Here is a 9,449-nt window from a genome sequence, read left to right as displayed (position 1 = left end):
ACTATCATTTTACTTTACACTTGTTTGGTCACACATTTATCCCTCTGTCCATCCCTCTTTTCATCAGCCATCTTATTTTAAATTTAGTGCATTTGATTGTGGAATTTTGAGCAATTAAAATTTAATGTTGATAGATTTAGGATTGCAAAATGTTAAATTTTCCTCATACAATAATTAGTCATAGATAGAGCAAGTTAAACTGTATGATGATGATATGTCCAAATAGTTCATTTGGTATAAATATTGAGTATAGAATGCATGTGTTTTTAGATTTTTAAATTGTTCTTCAAGCTGTGATCAGTTTTAAGCTGAATTCTCATTTTGCTTGATTGAAGGCATATGGCATATTGTCTACTAATTAAAATATATAGGGTAAATTACTTTAAATGTGTAATGTTAAATCAGGAAGATCTCTGCATCCAGTTGCTACAAATGCTATTTTCATTCACCCTATGAGATAGGGGGTTCTAGAATGTTCTAGAAAACATCTATGCACTTTGGCAACAAATTCAACTAGATTTTGAATATGTTCTTGTAGTGCGCTCAAAAGATGTCACTGGTAGCCATCAAATTTTAATATTTTTAACAATATGCAATATACATAACTGCCTGTTTCATTGTGAATGAAGGTTACTATCTTTTAGATCCGCAATCCATTATGTATTTGATATTGGTAAGAATGCTCAGTAGGATTGTATTATATGGTACAAGTACCTTTTTTTCTCCTCACTTTTTGTGTGTGTACCAAATGCCATGTGGATTCCATATGTGAACTCAGCAGATAGGAGGGGCTTTGCAGTGCAATTTCATTTTGAATAACTTGACTATTTACCTTGAGGCAGTTAAAGCAAGTGATCTACTTAGACCAAGATAATAGCAGGTCATTTAATCTGAAATTGCACTGCAGACAGGGTATTGTATTTAAGATGCTTACTGCTTTTGACCTTTTTAGTCATAAGTCACAAAAAAGTTTTTGAGCACCTGTATTAGTTGATGAGTTCTATGGTAGGCCTTGCAATATATAGTATTTGGGTTTATTTAGGTTAAAATATGCTGGCTGTCATTTAAATTATGAACTCCTTTCATTTTATCACTTCTCTTATCTCTAATACCTGTGACTTCTACATAATAGCAACTCAAAACACTTTCACTGATTTTTGCCAAGAAAAGTTGACCTGTTGTAGCAGAGGTGCTGTGGCTTGGGTACCAAGTACTTGGCTTTGTAATTTTATGAGCTTATATTATAAATCAGTCATACTATCCTTTTACCCCAAGAATGTCTCCTGTTTATCCAGATTTATACCTCTTCTGATTGTTCTTAATTACAGTTCAGTGGAAGAATGACTGCACTTTAAGACCATTGGGTTAACAAATTTAAAGTCTGTGTAGACCTGCTTGGTGTCTTACTTTCATGTTTGTGGGTAGTTAGGGTGGTAGATATTAATTAGACTATTGATTTGATTATATTTAGACTAAACCTTGGTGCCCATTCTCAGTTTGTGAATGTGGAGCTAAGCATGTTTGTGGAGCAGCACTGTAAGCATCTATCTTCTCTGCTATAAGGAGAACCAAGTTCATATCATACTTCCTGTAAATGAAGACCGCTGTTAACACATACACACACCCATATGCACTTTAAAGTCAGAATATTTTAACAATATTGTTTATGAGTTTTTTTAAGATTGTAAAATTTTTTTTCTAAACTAAGTTAAGATTTATTAGGTAGGCTTGTTGCAAATAGTTGAATTATTTGTGCATGGTTCTTAAAATAAACAATGTGTTGTGAAGGATGAAATCCAGATCTGGTGGTCATATTTTGATGTAAAACCCTTATGTCTTTTCCAAGATTACATAAAAGTAGTAACTTTTGTAAATGTCTGGTAAACACTTGCATAATTAAACTTCTCTGTATATTAAATTTGAAGTATAAATGCTTTGTTAAAGGAAAAGTGTATGTGTAAGTGATATAATTCCAGTTTTGTAAAAAAAAAAAAAAAAATTGGCTTTTCTCTCCCTGCATACATGTCTGTGTGTGCTTGTGTGTGTATAAACTTAGAGAAACTTGTGGAGGATACATGTCAGGAAACCTTCAAGGGAAAGGGAAGCTGAGAAAGAAAGGGAAATATGGGGATGGAAAATGTACAGTATGATAGTAAGTGAAAACATAGACTATAAAATGTTATCTTATAATTGTGAATACATAAAAATTGGACATGCATGTTGTAGACAAGAGTAGGAAATAGGAACAAATGAAAACATTGATGTTGTTATGTGATGGGATTATAGAGAAATTTTATTTTGGATTTCTGTTAATATTTTATAATAAAATAATTATAAAAGATTGATACCTCTGAATTCCTTAATGAACTTTTTTCTTATTGGTAAATGTTTTCAGTGTGGTTGTGCATGTCATTAAAATATTTGCAGTTCATATCTACACACTGTAAACCATCTGCTTTAAGAATGCAGTCTTTCTGTATGGACAAATTGAAGAGGCCATTCTATTATTGTCATTGATCCTGTGTCATTTTCACATTATTTTCTGTCTTGCAACTAGCAGAGGAATCTGTAAATAATAATACTTGGTATTTATAAATATGTAAGTGCTGGTTGTTATTCTAAAATTTTTTTTAAAGATTTATTCATTTGGAGGGCAGAGTTACAGTCAGAGGCAGAGAGAGAGAGATCGTCCATCTATTGGGTCACTCCCCTAATTGCCACAACGGCCAGAGCTGGGCTGGTCCAAAACCAGGGGCCAGGAGCTTCTTCCAGGTCTCCCATGTAGGTGCAGAGACCCAAAGACTTGGGCCATCTTCTGATTTCCCAGGCATAGCAGAGAGCTGGACTGGAAGAGGGGCAGCCGGGACTAGAACCGGCGCCCATATGGGATGCTGGCACTGCAGGCGGTGGCCTTGCCTGCTGACCCCTATTCTAAATATTTATATGTAATATATCTTTCAACTCTTCTTAATTCTGTGAAGTATTGTCCATTTTTTTAAAGAATTATTTTATTTATTTGAAAGACAGAGTTAACAGAGAGAGGTAGAGCCAGAGAGAGAGAGAGAGAGAGAGAGAGAGAGAGAGATCTTCTATTCCATTGGTTCACTCCCCAAATGACCACAACAGCCAGAGATGAGCTGACCCAAAGCCAAGAGCCAGGAGCTTCTTCCGGGTCTCCCACGTGGGTGGAGGGGCCTGAAGAGTTGGGCCATCTTCTGCTTTCCCAGGCTATAGCCAGGACTCGAACTGGCGCCCATATGGGATGCCGCTGCGCCACAGCACCGGCCTCAGTATTGTCCCATTTTAGCTGAGACAGAGATTTACCAGAGATAACAATGTAGTTGGCTAGATGAGGATCAAATATTGCTTGAAAGTTGTGCTGTTTGATATATGGTATAGGTTAAAGCTTTTGTTTATCCAGAGATATTTATGGTTAGTGTTTTATATTCTCATTTGGGAAAAAAGTATAGAAGTTTTAATCTAGATTTATGTATGTTAGGATAATTTGACTTATGTGTAAATCAAGTTGATATAAATTACTTCGCAGGAAGCATCAAATTAACTTTTTCCCCAAGAAGCATTTTCTTGTTTGAAATCAGTTAAAAACATGTTTCACATATCCAATTTTTTTTAAAGATTTATTTATATTTGAAAGACAGAGTTAAAGAGAGGCAGAGGCAGAGAGAGAGAAAGAGAGAAAGGGAGAGGTCTTCCGTCTGCTGGTTCACTCCTCAAATGGCCGCAATAGCAGGAGCTGAGCCGATTCGAAGCCAGGAGCAGCAACAACTTCTGGGTCTCTTACGTGGGTGCAGGGGCTCAAGGACTTGGGACATCTTCTGCTGCTTTTGCAGGCCGTGGCAGAGAGCTGGATCGGAAGAGAAGCAGCCAGATCTCGAACCGACGTCCACATGGGATGCCAGTGCTGCAGGCGGCGGCTTTACCCACTACGCCATAGTGCTGGCCCCTCACATGTCCAATTTTTAAGAAAATACACAATAAATATTTTAAAACTGTAATTTATTTTCAAGATTAATTTGTGTTCCTTTGAAAATAGAAATGGTTTTCTTTCCTAATAAAATCAAAGTTGGTAAAATTGCAATATATATTATTTTAATTCTGTATTAGGAGACCAACCATTCTTTAAAGTAGACTATTTTTGTTAGCATTCTACTTATTTCACCTTACTATGAACTAACTGTATGACTATTTTAGCAAAGGGAAGAGAAAAGAAGATATAGAATAGGATTTAGTCCTTACTAATATGTTAATATTTAACCATTTGAGTTATGAAGAACAGCATTTTCATGTGGCTCAACCCAGAAGTTAAGGCATGGGCATTTTATAGTTAGTGTATAGTGTAGTCTCTGGTATTTAGCAACTTGAGGGTAGTAGCAGTTTTTATCTGATCATCCTATACCACTCTTTTATACTTAGAAAATACTTAAAATGTTTTAATTTCATTCTTACCATCTTTTTGGCCTTGTAGAAGCTTTAGCTAGTTTCATGTGGCCAAAGACAATACCTTTTTTTTTTTCCTTTGGTCTGTCTAGTATAAAATCTCTCCATCTACCACTGTAAGCTCTTTGAGGTCAAGGATCTTATGTATTCTTTCTTTATATCTCCCAACATTTCTAATAAATAAATATTTTTTATGTGGACATGCATATGCACATTTCAGAGCAAAAAAAAAACCTCTTATGTTTCATAATTCCCCATCAAGCACAAATATAGATAACAATAAGCCCCATGCTCTTATTACCCAATTTTGACAACTAAACAATTTCCACCATTTACAATTCCTGTCTCAGAGCTTCTCACACACAACCCTTCTTCCCCTCCATCTCTGTCTAATTTTTCGTTGAAATAATATCAAGGAAATATCAGGTACTACATTTATTTAATCTATAAATACTTCTGTGTGTGTTTCTAACAAGTATTTAACAAAAATAACCATGCCTAACAAAAGAGTTCTATATCTAGTCTGTTCAGAGATCTCTGATTTTTTAAAATGTATTTTTTGTACTTGGTTTGTTATATACGCAGGGGTATGACAAAAACCATAGAAAATGGATTAAAAGATATGCTTATTTTAGTGCAAAACTGAAGTCCACCCCCTTTTTTTTAAAAAAAACATTTATTTATTTATTTGAAAAGTAGAGTTATAGAGCAGCAGAGGCAGAGAGAGAGTCTTCCATCTTTACCCACCATGCCACAGTGCTGGCTGGCCCCAGTGGTCATTATTTTTGATGTTTTGTCATATCTTTGATCTTTGGTGGTCTGTGTAAGTTTCCTAAAGCTACCATAAAAAATTGCTACAAACCTCATGACTTAAAACAACAGAAATTTGTTTTCTCAAAGTTTTATAGGGTAGAAGTCTGACATCAGTATGTAATCAAGGCCAGGCTCCTTCTGAAATCTCTAGAGAATTCTTCCTGCTTTCCTACAGCTTCTGGTATTTGTATTCCTTGATTTACAGAATTATAACTGTAGTCTCTGCTTAGGTCTTTCCAAGACCTTCGCTCTATGCCTATTTTTTCCCTTTTTAAAAAATATTTACTTATTTTAAAGGCAGAGTGATAGCAAGAGGGACAGGTAGAGAGAAGGCTGTTATCCTTTGGTTCACTCCCCAAATGGCCACAGAAGCTAGGGTTGGGCCAGGATGAAGCTAACAACCAGAAATTCCATTTGGGTCTCCCACATGAGTGACAGGGGCTCAAGTACTTGGGCCATCTGCTGCTGCTTTTTCTGGTGCATTAGCAGGGAGCCGGCTTGAAGCAGAGTAGTCAGCGTTTGTGTGGAATGCATGGGATGTCTGCATTGCAAGCAGTGGTTTAACCTGCAATGCCAAGATGCTAGTCCTTTTTTTCTGTTTTTTGAGGATGCTCTTCATTTTATTTAGGGTTCATTTTAAGCCAGGGTGATCTAATCTCAAAAACCTTACCTTGATTATGACTGCAGAGATCCATTCTGCTTACCATCTTCAGTTCTGGGTGGACATAGCCTTTTGGCCAAATATAACCCAGTACATTCAATCCATTGACTCCCAAAACTTCACATGCATCTCTTATGCAAAATACCTTAACTTAATCTCCAGATATCCTCAGAAGTCTCAACTCATTACAACATGAACTTTTTTTTTTTTTTTTTAAAGATTTATTTATTTGTTTGAAAATCAGAGTCACACAGAGAGAGGAGGAGAGGCAGAGAGAGAGAGGTCCTCCATCCATTGTTTCACTCTCCAGTTGGCCACAACAGCCGGAGCCGTGTACATCTGAAGCCAGGAGCCAGGAGCCTTCTCTGGGTCTCCAGGGGCACAAGGACTTGGGCCATCTTGTATTGCCCTCCCAGGCTTCAGCAGAGAGCTGGATTGGAAGTGGAGCAGCCGGGACACAAACTGGTGCCCACATGGGATGCTGGCACTGCAGGCGGCAGCCCCCAATGTGAACTCTTAAGTCCCAAATCTCTAAATATTGTCAGCTTAGAAAGTCCCAAAATCTTATCATCTGTGGGGTCTGAATATGATCTAGATGGGGCAAAATTCATGTTCATCTGTGAAACTAGAAAACAGATTATCTGTTTCTAAAATATGATGGAGAGGTACGCATAGAATAGGCATTCTCTTTCAAAAGGCAAAAATGGAAAGAATAAAGGGGTTTTGGTCTCAAGCAAGTTTAAAACCCAGCAAGACAAGTTTCTCATGGTTTCAAAGTCTGAGAATAATTCTTTGTGTCTTGATTGTCTGGCTTTGGGCCCATGAGAGCTGTATCACTGTCTGCTCTGGGCCTCTTTCTCTGGCCTCTGCATTCTGCCTTGAGAGTCATTTTTAGTTTCTTGAAGATATATACATCTTTGCACACCATTACTTTTTTTTTTGGACAGGCAGAGTTAGAGAGAAAGGTCTTCCTTTGCCGTTGGTTCACCCACCAAATGGCCGCTATGGCTGGAGCTGCGTCGATCCGAAGCCAGGAGCCAGTTGCTTCCTCTTGGTCTCCCATGCGGGTGCAGGGCCCAAGCACTTGGGCCATCCTCCACTGCCTTCCTGGGCCACAGCAGAGAGTTAGACTGGAAGAGGAGCAATCAGGACAGAATCTGGTGCCCTGACCAGGACTAGAACCCGGTGTGCCGGTGCTGCAGTCGGAGGATTAGCCTAGTGAGCCATGGCGCCGGCCTGCACAACATTACTTCTAACAGCCCATTTCCTACTTGTGAAATACCAGATGTCAGACAGTTATTTTCAAAAAAAAAAAAAAAAAAATTTATTTTATTCCAGAAATAGAGAAAGCTCCTTTCTATTGGTTCATTCTCCAGATGCCTGCAACAGTCAGCGCTGGGCTGACGCTGAAGCCAGTAGCCAAGAATTCCGTCCTGTGGGTGGTGAGAACCCAAGTACTTGAGCCATCACCAACTGCCTTTTGGGATGAGTATTAGCAGAAAACTGGCTCAAAAGTGGAGTAGCTGGAACTTAAGGCACTCTGATAATGGGATGTTGGTAGCAGCTTAACCTGCTGAGTCACAAAACCTCATCCCAAGTTTTATTTTTTCATTTTGTCCTATTTCTCTTCCTTTGAGTACATGTTGAAGTTGAAATTCATTTTTGCTGGTATAGTATTCTTAAGTACCTGTGAGTTTCCTTTGTATATCAAGAAAATCCACACTGTCAGAGATCTTTCCTGGACAACCCCATGTATATTCCTAGCTTCTCTTGAGATGATTGATTTGATTTCATTGAATCACACAGCTAGTATCTTCAGAAAATAGTTGTCCAGCCACACAACTGGCCTTTTCTTTAGAACACACTTTTCTAGTAGTAAGTTTCCTAACTTTAGCATCTTTTGCAATCTGTACAATCTGAAAACTTCCCAAATAATTAAGAGTTATTTCCTTCTAAGTAACAGTGCCTCCTTCAGTTTCTCTTTCCTCTTGCATTTTACTATAAGCAGCAAAGAGAAATCAAGCTGTACCTTCAGCACTTTGCTTGGAAATGTACTAAGTTAAATCTTCAAATTCATTGCTGGAAGTTCCATTTTCTATGCAACAGTTGAACATAATTCAGCTAAGTTTTCCGTCACTGTTAAGAAGGATCACTTTTCTTCCAGTTCACGGTGACATATTCTTCATTTTCTTCTGAGACCTCAACAAAAATACTTATTTATTAATTTACTTTCAAAGATTTATTTATTTGAAAGTCATAGTTACACAGAGAGAGAAGAGAGGCAGTGAGAGAGAGATTTTCCATCCGCTGGTTCACTCCCCAATTGGCCGCAACAGCCAGAGCTGCGCCGATCTGAAGCCAGGAGCCAGGGGCTTCCTCCGGGTTTCCCTTGCAGGTGCAGGGGCCCAAGGACTTGAGCATCTTCTACTGCTTTCCCAGGCCATAGCAGAGTGCTGGATGGGAAATGGAGCAGCCGGATCTCTAACTGGCACCCATATGGGATGCATGGGGATGCTGGCATTGCAGGTGGTGGCTTAACCCACTGTGCCACAGTGCCAGCCCCAACAAAAATACTTAATCAGAATATTGGTATGAATCATGATTCACAATACATGTATTCTCTAAGGCTATAGGCACTTCCTTTTTAAAAATTATTTTATTTATGTGAGAAGTAGAGTTACAGACAGTGAGAGGGAGAGACAGAAAGGTCTTCCATCCGCTGGGTCACTCCCCAAATGGCTTTGACCAGAGCTGGGTCAAAGCATTTTTAAAAAGATATATATATATATTTGAAAGGCAGAGTTACAAAGAGGCAGAGGCAGAGAAAGGGAGGTCTTCCATCCACTGGTTCACTCCCCAAATGGCTGCAACCACTGGAGCTGGTCCTATCTGAAGCAGGAGCCAAGAGCTTCTTCTGGGTCTCCCATGTGGATGCAGGTACCCAAGCACTTGGGCCATGTTTCGCAGCTTTCCTAGGCCATAGCAGAGAGCTGGATCGGAAGAAGAACTTAGAACTGCTGCCCATATGGGATGCTGGCACCACTGGTGGAGGATTAACCTGTGCCACAGCGCCAGCCCCTAGGCATTCTCTCTTATTTGGTCCTCTGATCCTTCTGAATCCTTACCAGAATTGTCTTTAGCGTCCATGCGTCCATGTTTCTACCATCTGTTGAAGGCAGGGCACTTTTTTTTTTTTAATCGTGCTTCTCAAAATTCTTTCAAGTACCTTTACATTCTTAGGTATTGGTTACAGCAGTTCTCCGCTTATATTTAAGAAAATCCGTATTTGCTTTCTCAGCTAGTATATAAACATTGGTGTCCAAGTTTCTAAGTTCCTGCTTTTAGTTGTTTTGAATGTATACCTAGGGTACCTTTGCTGGGTTATATGGGAATCTTCTTTATCTTGCTAACATCTGTTATTTTGTTATTTAAAAATAAAATTTTCCTAGTTTTTGTGACCTGGAGTCTTACTGTGGTTTGGATTTGCATTTTTGTTGGCCAGTAACACTGACCATAT

At 38.6% G+C, this 9,449-nt stretch overlaps 1 protein-coding gene across 9 annotated transcripts in view; it reads left to right on the top strand.

The window, feature by feature from the left end:
- The window catches only part of ZMYM4 (zinc finger MYM-type containing 4), a 185,719-nt gene that overhangs the window by 1,787 nt on the left and 174,483 nt on the right, over positions 1–9,449 (top strand). The gene's annotated exons all lie outside the window — the stretch shown is intronic.

The sequence above is a fragment of the Oryctolagus cuniculus genome, chromosome 7 (genome assembly GCF_051225735.1).
Source record: "Oryctolagus cuniculus isolate XC-2025 breed Fujian yellow rabbit chromosome 7, ASM5122573v1, whole genome shotgun sequence".
Classification (NCBI taxonomy): Eukaryota; Metazoa; Chordata; class Mammalia; order Lagomorpha; family Leporidae; genus Oryctolagus; species Oryctolagus cuniculus.
The sequence above is the reverse complement of the archived record's forward strand: the minus strand, read 5'-3'. Positions and strand labels throughout refer to the sequence as shown.